Below are 15,658 nucleotides of genomic sequence, written 5' to 3'. Positions count from 1 at the left end.
AAGTCTTCGAAATTTTCGCCAAAAATCCAAAGGGGTTAGCCTTACTTTTTTAGCGATTTTTGGAGTCGAAAATTTCTGGTCTTCGAATCGATTTGTATGACTGTTTCTTGGCTAATTGGAACCCCAGGAACTCAAAAAAAGCATCAAAAAAAGCGTAGGACCAACAGCAGTGAAATGACGATGAAAATCCGCAGTTTTTTGGCTGTAACTTTTGATCCGTTGCTCGCAGCGTATTGAGACTGCGATCAATCGATTTCTCTCGCAAAATTACGTCGGAGTAGTGCCCTAAAAAATTCATTGCAGCACTTTTCAAAGTCGTCGAAATTTTCGCCAAAAATCCAAAGGGGTTAGCCTTCCTTTTTTTGCGATTTTTGGAGCCGAAAATTTCTGGTCTTCGAATTGATTTGTATGACTGTTTCTTGGCTAATTGGAACCCCAGGAACTCAAAAAAAGCATCAAAAAAAGCGTAGGACCAACAGCAGAGAATTGACGATGAAAATCCGCAGTTTTTTGGCTGTAACTTTTGATCCGTTGCTCGCAGCGTATTGGGACTGCGATCAATCGATTTCTCTCGCAAAATTACGTCGAAGTAGTGCCCTAAAAAATTCATTGCAGCACTTTTCAAAGTCGTCGAAATTTTCGCCAAAAATCCAAAGGGGTCAGCCTTACTTTTTTTGCGATTTTTGGAGTCGAAAATTTCTGGTCTTCGAATCGATTTGTATGACTGTTTCTTGGCTAATTGGAACCCCAGGAACTCAAAAAAAGCATTAAAAAAAGCGTAGGACCAACAGCAGAGAAATGACGATGAAAATCCGCAGTTTTTTGGCTGTAACTTTTGATCCGTTGCTCGCAGCGTATTGGGACTGCGATCAATCGATTTCTCTCGCAAAATTACGTCGGAGTAGTGCCCTAAAAAATTCATTGCAGCACTTTTCAAAGTCGTCGAAATTTTCGCCAAAAATCCAAAGGGGTTAGCCTTACTTTTTTTGCAATTTTTGGAGCCGAAAATTTCTGGTCTTCGAATTGATTTGTATGACTGTTTCTTGGCTAATTGGAACCCCAGGAACTCAAAAAAAGCATTAAAAAAAGCGTAGGACCAACAGCAGAGAAATGACGATGAAAATCCGCAGTTTTTTGGCTGTAACTTTTGATCCGTTGCTCGCAGCGTATTGGGACTGCGATCAATCGATTTCTCTCGCAAAATTACGTCGGAGTAGTGCCCTAAAGAATCAATCGCAGCACTTTACGAAGTCTTCGAAATTTTCGCCAAAAATCCAAAGGGGTTAGCCTTACTTTTTTTGCGATTTTTGGAGCCGAAAATTTCTGGTCTTCGAATCGATTTGTATGACTGTTTCTTGGCTAATTGGAACCCCAGGAACTCAAAAAAAGCATCAAAAAAAGCGTAGGACCAACAGCAGAGAAATGACGATGAAAATCCGCAGTTTTTTGGCTGTAACTTTTGATCCGTTGCTCGCAGCGTATTGGGACTGCGATCAATCGATTTGTCTCGCAAAATTACGTCGGAGTAGTGCCCTAAAAAATTCATTGCAGCACTTTTCAAAGTCGTCGAAATTTTCGCCAAAAATCCAAAGGGGTTAGCCTTCCTTTTTTTGCGATTTTTGGAGCTGAAAATTTCTGGTCTCCGAATTAATTTGTATGACTGTTTCTTGGCTAATTGGAACCCCAGGAACTCAAAAAAAGCATTAAGAAAAGCGTAGGACCAACAGCAGAGAAATGACGATGAAAATCCGCAGTTTTTTGGCTGTAACTTTTGATCCGTTGCTCGCAGCGTATTGGGACTGCCATCAATCGATTTCTCTCGCAAAATTACGTCGGAGTAGTGCCCTAAAAAATTCATTGCAGCACTTTTCAAAGTCGTCGAAATTTTCGCCAAAAATCCAAAGGGGTTAGCCTTACTTTTTTTGCAATTTTTGGAGCCGAAAATTTCTGGTCTTCGAATTGATTTGTATGACTGTTTCTTGGCTAATTGGAACCCCAGGAACTCAAAAAAAGCATCAAAAAAAGCGTAGGACCAACAGCAGAGAAATGACGATGAAAATCCGCAGTTTTTTGGCTGTAACTTTTGATTCGTTGCTCGCGGCGTATTGGGACTGCGATTAATCGATTTCTCTCGCAAAATTACGTCGGAGTAGTGCCCTAAAGAATTAATCGCAGCACTTTACGAAGTCTTCGAAATTTTCGCCAAAAATCCAAAGGGGTTAGCCTTACTTTTTTTGCGATTTTTGGAGTCGAAAATTTCTGGTCTTCGAATCGATTTGTATGACTGTTTCTTGGCTAATTGGAACCCCAGGAACTCAAAAAAAGCATCAAAAAAAGCGTAGGACCAACAGCAGTGAAATGACGATGAAAATCCGCAGTTTTTTGGCTGTAACTTTTGATCCGTTGCTCGCAGCGTATTGAGACTGCGATCAATCGATTTCTCTCGCAAAATTACGTCGGAGTAGTGCCCTAAAAAATTCATTGCAGCACTTTTCAAAGTCGTCGAAATTTTCGCCAAAAATCCAAAGGGGTTAGCCTTCCTTTTTTTGCGATTTTTGGAGCCGAAAATTTCTGGTCTTCGAATTGATTTGTATGACTGTTTCTTGGCTAATTGGAACCCCAGGAACTCAAAAAAAGCATCAAAAAAAGCGTAGGACCAACAGCAGAGAAATGACGATGAAAATCCGCAGTTTTTTGGCTGTAACTTTTGATCCGTTGCTCGCAGCGTATTGGGACTGCGATCAATCGATTTCTCTCGCAAAATTACGTCGAAGTAGTGCCCTAAAAAATTCATTGCAGCACTTTTCAAAGTCGTCGAAATTTTCGCCAAAAATCCAAAGGGGTTAGCCTTACTTTTTTTGCGATTTTTGGAGTCGAAAATTTCTGGTCTTCGAATCGATTTGTATGACTGTTTCTTGGCTAATTGGAACCCCAGGAACTCAAAAAAAGCATTAAAAAAAGCGTAGGACCAACAGCAGAGAAATGACGATGAAAATCCGCAGTTTTTTGGCTGTAACTTTTGATCCGTTGCTCGCAGCGTATTGGGACTGCGATCAATCGATTTCTCGCGCAAAATTACATCGGAGTGGTGCCCTAAAAAATTTATTGCAGCGCTTTTCAAAGTCGTCGAAATTTTCGCCAAAAATCCAAAGGGGTTAGCCTTACTTTTTTTGCGATTTTTGGAGCCGAAAATTTCAGGTCTTCGAATTGATTTGTATGACTGTTTCTTGGCTAATTGGAACCCCAGGAACTCAAAAAAAGCATTAAAAAAAGCGTAGGACCAACAGCAGAGAAATGACGATGAAAATCCGCAGTTTTTTGGCTGTAACTTTTGATCCGTTGCTCGCGGCGTATTGGGACTGCGATCAATCGATTTCTCTCCCAAAATTACGTCGGAGTAGTGCCCTAAAGAATTAATCGCAGCACTTTACGAAGTCTTCAAAATTTTCGCCAAAAATCCAAAGGGGTTAGCCTTACTTTTTTTGCGATTTTTGGAGCCGAAAATTTCTGGTCTTCGAATCGATTTGTATGACTGTTTCTTGGCTAATTGGAACCCCAGGACCTCAAAAAAAGCATTAAAAAAAGCGTAGGACCAACAGCAGAGAAATGACGATGAAAATCCGCAGTTTTTTGGCTGTAACTTTTGATCCGTTGCTCGCAGCGTATTGGGACTGCGATCAATCGATTTCTCTCGCAAAATTACGTCGGAGTAGTGCCCTAAAAAATTCATTGCAGCACTTTTCAAAGTCGTCGAAATTTTCGCCAAAAATCCAAAGGGGTTAGCCTTACTTTTTTTGCAATTTTTGGAGCCGAAAATTTCTGGTCTTCGAATTGATTTGTATGACTGTTTCTTGGCTAATTGGAACCCCAGGAACTCAGAAAAAGCATTAAAAAAAGCGTAGAACCGACAGCAGAGAAATGACGATGAAAATCCGCAGTTTTTTGGCTGTAACTTTTGATCCGTTGCTCGCAGCGTATTGGGACTGCGATCAATCGATTTCCCTCGCAAAATTACGTCGAAGTAGTGCCCTAAAAAATTCATTGCAGCACTTTTCAAAGTCGTCGATATTTTCGCCAAAAATCCAAAGGGGTTAGCCTTACTTTTTTTGCAATTTTTGGAGCCGAAAATTTCTGGTCTTCGAATTGATTCGTATGACTGTTTCTTGGCTAATTGGAACCCCAGGATCTCAGAAAAAGCATTAAAAAAAGCGTAGAACCAACAGCAGAGAAATGACGATGAAAATCCGCAGTTTTTTGGCTGTAACTTTTGATCCGTTGCTCGCAGCGTATTGGGACTGCGATCAATCGATTTCTCTCGCAAAATTACGTCGGAGTAGTGCCCTAAAAAATTCATTGCAGCACTTTTCAAAGTCGTCGAAATTTTCGCCAAAAATCCAAAGGGGTTAGCCTTCCTTTTTTTGCGATTTTTGGAGCCGAAAATTTCTGGTCTTCGAATTGATTTGTATGACTGTTTCTTGGCTAATTGGAACCCCAGGAACTCAAAAAAAGCATTAAAAAAAGCGTAGGACCAACAGCAGAGAAATGACGATGAAAATCCGCAGTTTTTTGGCTGTAACTTTTGATCCGTTGCTCGCAGCGTATTGGGACTGCGATCAATCGATTTCTCTCGCAAAATTACGTCGAAGTAGTGCCCTAAAAAATTCATTGCAGCACTTTTCAAAGTCGTCGAAATTTTCGCCAAAAATCCAAAGGGGTTAGCCTTCCTTTTTTTGCGATTTTTGGAGCTGAAAATTTCTGGTCTCCGAATTAATTTGTATGACTGTTTCTTGGCTAATTGGAACCCCAGGAACTCAAAAAAAGCATTAAGAAAAGCGTAGGACCAACAGCAGAGAAATGACGATGAAAATCCGCAGTTTTTTGGCTGTAACTTTTGATCCGTTGCTCGCAGCGTATTGGGACTGCCATCAATCGATTTCTCTCGCAAAATTACGTCGGAGTAGTGCCCTAAAAAATTCATTGCAGCACTTTTCAAAGTCGTCGAAATTTTCGCCAAAAATCCAAAGGGGTTAGCCTTACTTTTTTTGCGATTTTTGGAGCCGAAAATTTCTGGTCTTCGAATCGATTTGTATGACTGTTTTTCGGCTAATTGGAACCCCAGGAACTCAAAAAAAGCATCAAAAAAAGCGTAGGACCAACAGCAGTGAAATGACGATGAAAATCCGCAGTTTTTTGGCTGTAACTTTTGATCCGTTGCTCGCAGCGTATTGGGACTGCGATCAATCGATTTCTCTCGCAAAATTACGTCGGAGTAGTGCCCTAAAAAATTCATTGCAGCACTTTTCAAAGTCGTCGAAATTTTCGCCAAAAATCCAAAGGGGTTAGCCTTACTTTTTTTGCAATTTTTGGAGCCGAAAATTTCTGGTCTTCGAATTGATTCGTATGACTGTTTCTTGGCTCATTGGAACCCCAGGAACTCAATAAAAGCATTAAAAAAAGCGTAGGACCAACAGCAGAGAAATGACGATGAAAATCCGCAGTTTTTTGGCTGTAACTTTTGATCCGTTGCTCGCAGCGTATTGGGACTGCGATCAATCGATTTCTCTCGCAAAATTACGTCGGAGTAGTGCCCTAAAAAATTCATTGCAGCACTTTTCAAAGTCGTCGAAATTTTCGCCAAAAATCCAAAGGGGTTGGCCTTCCTTTTTTTGCGATTTTTGGAGCTGAAAATTTCTGGTCTCCGAATTGATTTGTATGACTGTTTCTTGGCTAATTGGAACCCCAGGAACTCAAAAAAAGCATTAAGAAAAGCGTAGGACCAACAGCAGAGAAATGACGATGAAAATCCGCAGTTTTTTGGCTGTAACTTTTGATCCGTTGCTCGCAGCGTATTGGGACTGCGATCAATCGATTTCTCTCGCAAAATTACGTCGGAGTAGTGCCCTAAAAAATTCATTGCAGCACTTTTCAAAGTCGTCGAAATTTTCGCCAAAAATCCAAAGGGGTTAGCCTTACTTTTTTTGCAATTTTTGGAGCCGAAAATTTCTGGTCTTCGAATTGATTTGTATGACTGTTTCTTGGCTAATTGGAACCCCAGGAACTCAAAAAAGCATCAAAGAAAGCGTAGGACCAACAGCAGAGAAATGACGATGAAAATCCGCAGTTTTTTGGCTGCAACTTTTGATCCGTTGCTCGCAGCGTATTGGGACTGCGATCAATCGATTTCTCTCGCAAAATTACGTCGGAGTAGTGCCCTAAAGAATTAATCGCAGCACTTTACGAAGTCTTCGAAATTTTCGCCAAAAATCCAAAGGGGTTAGCCTTACTTTTTTTGCGATTTTTGGAGCCGAAAATTTCTGGTCTTCGAATCGATTTGTATGACTGTTTCTTGGCTTATTGGAACCCCAGGAACTCAAAAAAAGCATCAAAAAAAGCGTAGGACCAACAGCAGTGAAATGACGATGAAAATCCGCAGTTTTTTGGCTGTAACTTTTGATCCGTTGCTCGCAGCGTATTGGGACTGCGATCAATCGATTTCTCTCGCAAAATTACGTCGGAGTAGTGCCCTAAAAAATTCATTGCAGCACTTTTCAAAGTCGTCGAAATTTTCGCCAAAAATCCAAAGGGGTTAGCCTTTCTTTTTTTGCGATTTTTGGAGCCGAAAATTTCTGGTCTTCGAATTGATTTGTATGACTGTTTCTTGGCTAATTGGAACCCCAGGAACTCAAAAAAAGCATTAAAAAAAGCGTAGGACCAACAGCAGAGAAATGACGATGAAAATCCGCAGTTTTTTGGCTGTAACTTTTGATCCGTCGCTCGCAGCGTATTGGGACTGCGATCAATCGATTTCTCGCGCAAAATTACATCGGAGTGGTGCCCTAAAAAATTTATTGCAGCGCTTTTCAAAGTCGTCGAAATTTTCGCCAAAAATCCAAAGGGGTTAGCCTTACTTTTTTTGCGATTTTTGGAGCCGAAAATTTCAGGTCTTCGAATTGATTTGTATGACTGTTTCTAGGCTAATTGGAACCCCAGGAACTCAAAAAAAGCATTAAAAAAAGCGTAGGACCAACAGCAGAGAAATGACGATGAAAATCCGCAGTTTTTTGGCTGTAACTTTTGATCCGTTGCTCGCAGCGTATTGGGACTGCGATCAATCGATTTCTCTCGCAAAATTACATCGGAGTAGTGCCCTAAAAAATTTATTGCAGCGCTTTTCAAAGTCGTCGAAATTTTCGCCAAAAATCCAAAGGGGTTAGCCTTACTTTTTTTGCGATTTTTGGAGCCGAAAATTTCTGGTCATCGAATCGATTTGTATGACTGTTTCTTGGCTAATTGGAACCCCAGGAACTCAAAAAAAGCATCAAAAAAAGCGTAGGACCAACAGCAGAGAAATGACGATGAAAATCCGCAGTTTTTTGGCTGTAACTTTTGATCCGTTGCTCGCAGCGTATTGGGACTGCGATCAATCGATTTCTCTCGCAAAATTACGTCGGAGTAGTGCCCTAAAGAATTAATCGCAGCACTTTCCAAAGTCTTCGAAATTTTCGCCAAAAATCCAAAGGGGTTAGCCTTACTTTTTTTGCGATTTTTGGAGCCGAAAATTTCTGGTCTTCGAATTGATTTGTATGACTGTTTCTTGGCTAATTGGAACCCCAGGAACTCAGAAAAAGCATTAAAAAAAGCGTAGGACCAACAGCAGAGAAATGACGATGAAAATCCGCAGTTTTTTGGCTGTAACTTTTGATCCGTTGCTCGCAGCGTATTGGGACTGCGATCAATCGATTTCTCTCGCAAAATCACGTCGGAGTAGTGCCCTAAAAAATTCATTGCAGCACTTTTCAAAGTCGTCGAAATTTTCGCCAAAAATCCAAAGGGGTTAGCCTTACTTTTTTTGCAATTTTTAGATCCGAAAATTTCTGGTCTTCGAATTGATTTGTATGACTGTTTCTTGGCTAATTGGAACCCCAGGAACTCAATAAAAGCATTAAAAAAAGCGTAGGACCAACAGCAGAGAAATGACGATGAAAATCCGCAGTTTTTTGGCTGTAACTTTTGATCCGTTGCTCGCAGCGTATTGGGACTGCGATCAATCGATTTCTCTCGCAAAATTACGTCGGAGTAGTGCCCTAAAGAATTAATCGCAGCACTTCACGAAGTCTTCGAAATTTTCGCCAAAAATCCAAAGGGGTTAGCCTTACTTTTTTTGCGATTTTTGGAGCCGAAAATTTCTGGTCTTCGAATTGATTTGTATGACTGTTTCTTGGCTAATTGGAACCCCAGGAACTCAAAAAAAGCATTAAAAAAAGCGTAGGACCAACAGCAGAGAAATGACGATGAAAATCCGCAGTTTTTTGGCTGTAACTTTTGATCCGTTGCTCGCAGCGTATTGGGACTGCGATCAATCGATTTCTCGCGCAAAATTACATCGGAGTAGTGCCCTAAAAAATTTATTGCAGCGCTTTTCAAAGTCGTCGAAATTTTCGCCAAAAATCCAAAGGGGTTAGCCTTACTTTTTTTGCGATTTTTGGAGCCGAAAATTTCTGGTCTTCGAATTGATTTGTATGACTGTTTCTTGGCCAATTGGAACCCCAAGAACTCAAAAAAAGCATTAAAAAAAGCGTAGGACCAACAGCAGAGAAATGACGATGAAAATCCGCAGTTTTTTGGCTGTAACTTTTGATCCGTTGCTCGCAGCGTATTGGGACTGCGATCAATCGATTTCTCTCGCAAAATTACGTCGGAGTAGTGCCCTAAAGAATTAATCGCAGCACTTTCCAAAGTCTTCGAAATTTTCGCCAAAAATCCAAAGGGGTTAGCCTTACTTTTTTTGCGATTTTTGGAGCCGAAAATTTCTGGTCTTCGAATTGATTCGTATGACTGTTTCTTGGCTAATTGGAACCCCAGGAACTCAAAAAAAGCATTAAAAAAAGCGTAGGACCAACAGCAGAGAAATGACGATGAAAATCCGCAGTTTTTTGGCTGTAACTTTTGATCCGTTGGTCGCAGCGTACTGGGACTGCGATCAATCGATTTCTCTCGCAAAATTACATCGGAGTAGTGCCCTCAAAAATTTATTGCAGCACTTTCCAAAGTCTTCGAAATTTTCGCCAAAAATCCAAAGGGGTTAGCCTTACTTTTTTTGCGATTTTTGGAGCCGAAAATTTCTGGTCATCGAATCGATTTGTATGACTGTTTCTTGGCTAATTGGAACCCCAGGAACTCAAAAAAAGCATCAAAAAAAGCGTAGGACCAACAGCAGAGAAATGACGATGAAAATCCGCAGTTTTTTGGCTGTAACTTTTGATCCGTTGCTCGCAGCGTATTGGGACTGCGATCAATCGATTTCTCTCGCAAAATTACGTCGGAGTAGTGCCCTAAAAAATTCATTGCAGCACTTTTCAAAGTCGTCGAAATTTTCGCCAAAAATCCAAAGGGGTTAGCCTTACTTTTTTTGCAATTTTTGGAGCCGAAAATTTCTGGTCTTCGAATTGATTTGTATGACTGTTTCTTGGCTAATTGGAACCCCAGGAACTCAATAAAAGCATTAAAAAAAGCGTAGGACCAACAGCAGAGAAATGACGATGAAAATCCGCAGTTTTTTGGCTGTAACTTTTGATCCGTTGCTCGCAGCGTATTGGGACTGCGATCAATCGATTTCTCTCGCAAAATTACGTCGGAGTAGTGCCCTAAAGAATTAATCGCAGCACTTCACGAAGTCTTCGAAATTTTCGCCAAAAATCCAAAGGGGTTAGCCTTACTTTTTTTGCGATTTTTGGAGCCGAAAATTTCTGGTCTTCGAATTGATTTGTATGACTGTTTCTTGGCTAATTGGAACCCCAGGAACTCAAAAAAAGCATTAAAAAAAGCGTAGGACCAACAGCAGAGAAATGACGATGAAAATCCGCAGTTTTTTGGCTGTAACTTTTGATCCGTTGCTCGCAGCGTATTGGGACTGCGATCAATCGATTTCTCGCGCAAAATTACATCGGAGTAGTGCCCTAAAAAATTTATTGCAGCGCTTTTCAAAGTCGTCGAAATTTTCGCCAAAAATCCAAAGGGGTTAGCCTTACTTTTTTTGCGATTTTTGGAGCCGAAAATTTCTGGTCTTCGAATTGATTTGTATGACTGTTTCTTGGCCAATTGGAACCCCAAGAACTCAAAAAAAGCATTAAAAAAAGCGTAGGACCAACAGCAGAGAAATGACGATGAAAATCCGCAGTTTTTTGGCTGTAACTTTTGATCCGTTGCTCGCAGCGTATTGGGACTGCGATCAATCGATTTCTCTCGCAAAATTACGTCGGAGTAGTGCCCTAAAGAATTAATCGCAGCACTTTCCAAAGTCTTCGAAATTTTCGTCAAAAATCCAAAGGGGTTAGCCTTACTTTTTTTGCGATTTTTGGAGCCGAAAATTTCTGGTCTTCGAATTGATTCGTATGACTGTTTCTTGGCTAATTGGAACCCCAGGAACTCAAAAAAAGCATTAAAAAAAGCGTAGGACCAACAGCAGAGAAATGACGATGAAAATCCGCAGTTTTTTGGCTGTAACTTTTGATCCGTTGGTCGCAGCGTACTGGGACTGCGATCAATCGATTTCTCTCGCAAAATTACATCGGAGTAGTGCCCTCAAAAATTTATTGCAGCACTTTCCAAAGTCTTCGAAATTTTCGCCAAAAATCCAAAGGGGTTAGCCTTACTTTTTTTGCGATTTTTGGAGCCGAAAATTTCTGGTCATCGAATCGATTTGTATGACTGTTTCTTGGCTAATTGGAACCCCAGGAACTCAAAAAAAGCATCAAAAAAAGCGTAGGACCAACAGCAGAGAAATGACGATGAAAATCCGCAGTTTTTTGGCTGTAACTTTTGATCCGTTGCTCGCAGCGTATTGGGACTGCGATCAATCGATTTCTCTCGCAAAATTACGTCGGAGTAGTGCCCTAAAAAATTCATTGCAGCACTTTTCAAAGTCGTCGAAATTTTCGCCAAAAATCCAAAGGGGTTAGCCTTACTTTTTTTGCAATTTTTGGAGCCGAAAATTTCTGGTCTTCGAATTGATTTGTATGACTGTTTCTTGGCTAATTGGAACCCCAGGAACTCAATAAAAGCATTAAAAAAAGCGTAGGACCAACAGCAGAGAAATGACGATGAAAATCCGCAGTTTTTTGGCTGTAACTTTTGATCCGTTGCTCGCAGCGTATTGGGACTGCGATCAATCGATTTCTCTCGCAAAATTACGTCGGAGTAGTGCCCTAAAGAATTAATCGCAGCACTTCACGAAGTCTTCGAAATTTTCGCCAAAAATCCAAAGGGGTTAGCCTTACTTTTTTTGCGATTTTCGGAGCCGAAAATTTCTGGTCTTCGAATTGATTTGTATGACTGTTTCTTGGCTAATTGGAACCCCAGGAACTCAAAAAAAGCATTAAAAAAAGCGTAGGACCAACAGCAGAGAAATGACGATGAAAATCCGCAGTTTTTTGGCTGTAACTTTTGATCCGTTGCTCGCAGCGTATTGGGACTGCGATCAATCGATTTCTCGCGCAAAATTACATCGGAGTAGTGCCCTAAAAAATTTATTGCAGCGCTTTTCAAAGTCGTCGAAATTTTCGCCAAAAATCCAAAGGGGTTAGCCTTACTTTTTTTGCGATTTTTGGAGCCGAAAATTTCTGGTCTTCGAATTGATTTGTATGACTGTTTCTTGGCCAATTGGAACCCCAAGAACTCAAAAAAAGCATTAAAAAAAGCGTAGGACCAACAGCAGAGAAATGACGATGAAAATCCGCAGTTTTTTGGCTGTAACTTTTGATCCGTTGCTCGCAGCGTATTGGGACTGCGATCAATCGATTTCTCTCGCAAAATTACGTCGGAGTAGTGCCCTAAAGAATTAATCGCAGCACTTTCCAAAGTCTTCGAAATTTTCGCCAAAAATCCAAAGGGGTTAGCCTTACTTTTTTTGCGATTTTTGGAGCCGAAAATTTCTGGTCTTCGAATTGATTTGTATGACTGTTTCTTGGCCAATTGGAACCCCAAGAACTCAAAAAAAGCATTAAAAAAAGCGTAGGACCAACAGCAGAGAAATGACGATGAAAATCCGCAGTTTTTTGGCTGTAACTTTTGATCCGTTGCTCGCAGCGTATTGGGACTGCGATCAATCGATTTCTCTCGCAAAATTACGTCGGAGTAGTGCCCTAAAGAATTAATCGCAGCACTTTCCAAAGTCTTCGAAATTTTCGCCAAAAATCCAAAGGGGTTAGCCTTACTTTTTTTGCGATTTTTGGAGCCGAAAATTTCTGGTCTTCGAATTGATTCGTATGACTGTTTCTTGGCTAATTGGAACCCCAGGAACTCAAAAAAAGCATTAAAAAAAGCGTAGGACCAACAGCAGAGAAATGACGATGAAAATCCGCAGTTTTTTGGCTGTAACTTTTGATCCGTTGGTCGCAGCGTATTGGGACTGCGATCAATCGATTTCTCTCGCAAAATTACATCGGAGTAGTGCCCTCAAAAATTTATTGCAGCACTTTCCAAAGTCTTCGAAATTTTCGCCAAAAATCCAAAGGGGTTAGCCTTACTTTTTTTGCGATTTTTGGAGCCGAAAATTTCTGGTCTTCGAATTGATTTGTATGACTGTTTCTTGGCTAATTGGAACCCCAGGAACTCAAAAAAAGCATTAAAAAAAGCGTAGGACCAACAGCAGAGAAATGACGATGAAAATCCGCAGTTTTTTGGCTGTAACTTTTGATCCGTTGCTCGCAGCGTATTGGGACTGCGATCAATCGATTTCTCTCGCAAAATTACATCGGAGTAGTGCCCTTAAGAATTAATCGCAGCACTTTCCAAAGTCTTCGAAATTTTCGCCAAAAATCTAAAGGGGTTAGCCTTCCTTTTTTTGCGATTTTTGGAGCCGAAAATTTCTGGTCTTCGAATTGATTTGTATGACTGTTTCTTGGCTAATTGGAACCCCAGGAACTCAAAAAAAGCATTAAAAAAAGCGTAGGACCAACAGCAGAGAAATGACGATGAAAATCCGCAGTTTTTTGGCTGTAACTTTTGATCCGTTGCTCGCAGCGTATTGGGACTGCGATCAATCGATTTCTCTCGCAAAATTACGTCGGAGTAGTGCCCTAAAGAATTAATCGCAGCACTTTCCAAAGTCTTCGAAATTTTCGCCAAAAATCCAAAGGGGTTAGCCTTAATTCTTTGGTCATTTTGGGAGCAGAGAATGTTTCGTCTCAGAATCGATTTGTATTACGCTCCCCCAAATAATTGGCCCCCAAGGAACTCAGTAAACACAGCAACAAATCGGACGGATCAACAATAGAGAAATTACTTATTAGAATATTTTCTGCCACCTTACGTCGTCTTTGAAAGTAATGTTTTCCATGTGTTTCCTTTCATGTCTCCTTTTAAACTATTTTGTTATTTGTATCACGTTCCAAGTCTCAATCGCACAATACAACGTTCCATGTTCTATGTCTCATATAAAAATCGACAGCACGGCGAATTCACGAAATTTCTCTATTTTATCAAGATGCCGCGATTTCTTCAATGGAAGATGAATTCCATCATAGAACCACAGTAACAATATTCATTTGAACATATTTGGTCACGCATGATATCTCATAACATCAAACATATCAGTCCTCGGAATCCTTGTTTCTCCAAATACAGAGCCCCTAACAAGGCAGGACCCGAGTATTCAGCCCCCCTTAGCTTCTTTCTCAATCCCCTAATGGATTTACAGGTTCTTCTTCCAATGAATCGAACTTTCAGGATTACAAAAGACACTACGATAACACCGTGGGATACATAGATAGAGTAGTACGTCGCCAATGTCCTGGTTTTGTGCTACAACGCTAGATTTTCTGATCATAGTTCTATTGAGCTATGTTTTACAATATTTTATATAATTGATATACTTTTATCCAAAAGGGCAAATCCAATTTCGCAGTACAAGTCTGCCACAGCTGTGCATGGTAAAATAACCTTGATTCACGTTTCTGTATTCTATAAGTTTGTACAGTGCGTATGAGCCAGAACCTCTCTCCTCGTGACCTCAATGTCACAGTAATACTTGTAGTTACTTGCGTGTAACAAACTTTGAAGCTCGATGAAACAAAACTAACGGGAGAGAGATACCTACGTGAATGCATATAGGTTCGATCTAGATTGGACTGTATGAGCAGGTAACCAAATGTATCACTTCACGTGTATCCATACATATGTATGTACCTGCATTGCATATGGATGAAAAGTTGTTCTCTACACAAATACATGTACACCTGAGTCGAATCTGTCGCTGGTGATACTGACTCGATACGATATCAAGGCCAGTGATCCTATTATCCGATTTTCTTATAGCACCAACCAAGCAATGTACCTACGATTAAATCTGACCATAGACGCTAAATATTTAACAGAAAGCGGTATCAGAATTTGAAACTAGGTTGAAGAGTTTGATTCGCTAAAATCAAAGACGAAATTTCATAGAAATAAAACATCGCGCGTCAAGTAACGACTGTAACGGAATTGCAGCCGTGAGGCTTTGAAGCGTGATACGTGACTCGAAAGAGGATAACAATTCAGCAATTACATGAAACTAACACAGTACATCTATTGACAATGTTGGTACAATTAGTTAGAGAATGAAAATCGTAAAAAAAAACTTAATCGCACGTAGCACTCGAAATGAAAATCGCGGCTAATTATCGAATAACTGTTGTAAGTGTTATACGCTCAACAATACGAACAAGGTGACACTGTATTCCTAATATTCTTTATCTCGACAAGACATTTGCGAAAATAACAAAACAAGCATCGAATTTTGAAGCAAAAATTTCTAAGGAGAAAAGATATGAGAGCGAAACGAACAAGGAAAAGGATGCAAGTTAAATAACACGCTTATTCGATCGAATAAACTAAGGAAGGATTGTCAGCATTCATTCGGTTAATCCACATTAGGACGTGAAACTAATGACTGTTCGAAAGCAAAACTTGAGTCTCCGAGTGCTAATCAGCTACGTACTTTCAACCTAATCAAAGTAAAGCAAAACAAATAATCGTCAAGCTCTATAGCAAGTCTTGCATGAAAGTATACGTCGTAATAACGCATGACCATAACTGAGGCGTAAATATATGTGCATTGTCGACTGGAAAATATTATGGCCGTACCGTTATCCCTGGGATATAACCACTCATCTGATCCGTCTGAGTGATGCCAAATCGTTTCGGACGAAGCTAAATGATGATTTCTGTAAAATATGAATCTGCTCACATTTCTCTACTAGTCATTACGACCATCCCTAGGTTACGCCAATTAATCATTGAATATACACACTGATGACGATTAGAATATCGATGTCTGAACCACTTGTATTCAGGAACAATTCATCAACGTTAATCAAAGACTCGGTAATTTTAATATTTGACAAAACCGATTTGGTTAGCAATAATTTGATTGCAATAATCTATTACACATGTTTAATTTTAATAGAATAATTCTACCGACTGCTTGTCGTTTAAAAAATCTTATAGCCTGAAATAATGGTAACATGATTCCGATGTATACATATACAACTCGAGTGCATGCAGCACACGTATATCTCATATCTGCATGCTTACATTCGATCCTACGTACGTACGTACATACATACATACCGTCTTGCGGATATGTTCACTAGTTGGGTTGGTGATGCCGGTATGTATA

The sequence above is a fragment of the Diprion similis genome, chromosome 2 (assembly GCF_021155765.1).
Source record: "Diprion similis isolate iyDipSimi1 chromosome 2, iyDipSimi1.1, whole genome shotgun sequence".
Lineage (NCBI taxonomy): Eukaryota > Metazoa > Arthropoda > Insecta > Hymenoptera > Diprionidae > Diprion > Diprion similis.
The sequence above is the reverse complement of the archived record's forward strand: the minus strand, read 5'-3'. Positions refer to the sequence as shown.